Raw genomic sequence first — 2,746 nt, forward strand, 5'->3', positions numbered from 1 at the left:
TAAAACCTCCTAATATTGATACGTCGACAACCTGAGAAGGCCGCTGCGTGATGTAACAGCTGTTCTGCGATTCACAGAAGCCTTGAGTGCATGCCACAACAGCTGCGTTTTTTCCGAGAACGTTGAGAGCGATAAACAAAATTTCGTTCTTGTTATTATTGTATTTGTTATTGTTGTTGTTTTTGTTATTATTGTTATATTTGTTATTGTTATTATCATTATTGTTTTGTTATTATCATCATTATTGTTATTATCATCATTATTGTTATTATCATCATTATTCTTATTAGCATTATCATCATCATTATTGTTATTATTGTTATCCTTATCATTATTATTATTAGCATTATCATTATTATCACCATCATTATTATCATTATCAATATTATTGCTATTATTATTGTTATTACCATTGTTATTACTATTACAGTCTTCCTCATAATAATAATTATCATTATGACTATTTTGGATATTACAATTACCATTTTTTGTTATTATTATTATTATTACTATTATCATTATCATTATTACTATTATAGCTAGACTCATTATCATTTCCATTATACTTATTACACTATTATTATGATCATAATTTTTATAATAATTTTTATTATCATTATTATTATAGTTATTACCATTATCATTTCTGTTACTACTATTATCATTGTTATTGTCATTATTGTCGTTATTATCACTTTTATCATCATTATCATTATTATTGTTTTGTTATCATTGTTATTATTATTGTTTTATTATCATTGTTATCATTATTACTTTTGTTAACAATAACATTATCATTACTTTTATTATTATCATTATCATCATTATCATCATCATCATTATTGTCGTTTGTGTTATTGTTATTAATATAATTATAATCATGATCATGATTGCGATTATGATAAAACCTACGATTATTATAATTGTTATCATTATCATACTTTTTATCATCTTTATTATCAATCTCGCTTCTTTATTATGTCTGAAAAAAATATATTCCAAGTGACTGAGGAGTTAAAGTTGCCTCATTTTGATGTCAAAAAGGCGATGATTGACAGCATAAATATTAAGGAATGACACACACACACGCACACATAAAGGCAGCATATTGCGAGTCTCTTAGAACGCTATTTTATCTCTATTACTATCATTATTGTTATGATTGTTGTTATTACTATCATTATTGCTGTTGTTATTTTTGTTCTTCTTTTCGAGGCTAAAGAGGTGGGGAAAGTTAAGAATAAAGAAGGAAGGGGGATAGGTAGAAGTGGAATTGAAGAATTACTATCATCACCTCCATCATTACCATTGTTATCATCATCATTGCAATTACTATCACTGTTGCTTACATTGCATTTATCACCAACACCCATGCTTTGCACTTGTCACTATCATTTTTTATATTGAAACTATAATGCCAACCATAAGTACTCATATATATATTTGTTGTTGTTGATGTTGTTGTTAGCACCCTCATAACACCCATGTTTTGCATTTGCCACTATCATTTTTATACTGAAAATATAATGCCAACCATAAGCACCGATATATATCTTTGTTGTTGTTGTTGTTGTTAGTACCCTCATAACACCCATGTTTTGCATTTGTCACTATCATCCTTTATATTGAAACTATAATACCAACCATAAGTACTGATATATATATATATATATATTTGTTATTGTTGTTGTTGTTGTTAGTACCCTCATAACACCCATTTTTGCATTTGTCACTATCATTTTTATACTGAAAATATAATGCCAACCATAAGTACTGATATAAATATTTGTTGCTGTTGTTGTTGTTATTGTTAGTACCCTCATAACACCCATGCTTTGCATTTGTCACAATTATTTTTATACTGAAACTATAACGCCAACCATAAGCACTGATATAAATATTCGTTGTTGTTGTTGTTGTTGTTGTTGTTGTTAGTACCCTCATAACACCCATGTTTTGCATTTGTCACTATCATTTCTATACTGAAAATATAATGCCAACCGTAAGTACTGATATAAATATTTGTTGTTGTTGTTGTTGTTGTTAGTACCCTCATAACAATCACGGTTGTGAGTGTCTGCCTGTCGGTGTGCATCATTGATCACACTTATACCATTCTGCATTCCACCGTGCATCATTATGACGTCACGAATTTCCAAAATCAATAAAAGCTTCCCAAAACAGCCAGCTATTGACATATTTTTATACATTTTGAGTTTCATGTTATATGCTCCATTCCACCCAAATACTTTCAAAATCAACAACGATAATGATAATAATAAGATATAAGGGAAATGATAACGTTGATAAGATGGAAGAGGATAACATTGATAACGGTAATAAGAAGGATAATAATAAAATTGACAACAGTGATAAGAAGGAAAATGATAACATTGAACAGTAATAGGAAGGAAAATGATAAGATTGACAACAGTGATAAGAAGGAAAATGATAACATTGAACATAAATAAGAAGGAAAATAATAAAATTGACTACATTGATAAGAAGGAAAATGATAACATTGAACAGTAATAGGAAGGAAATTGATAAAAATGACAACAATAATAATAAGAAAAATGAAAACATTGATAACGGTAATAAGAAGGAAAATAATAAAATTGACAACAATAATAAGAAGGAAAATGATAACACGAACAGCAAAAAGAAGGAAAATGATAAAAAAGACAACAATAATAAGAAGGAAAATGATATTGATAAAAGTAACAAGAAGAAATAGGATAACTTT

The sequence above is a fragment of the Penaeus vannamei genome, chromosome 12 (genome assembly GCF_042767895.1).
Source record: "Penaeus vannamei isolate JL-2024 chromosome 12, ASM4276789v1, whole genome shotgun sequence".
In the NCBI taxonomy this organism is placed as follows: Eukaryota; Metazoa; Arthropoda; class Malacostraca; order Decapoda; family Penaeidae; genus Penaeus; species Penaeus vannamei.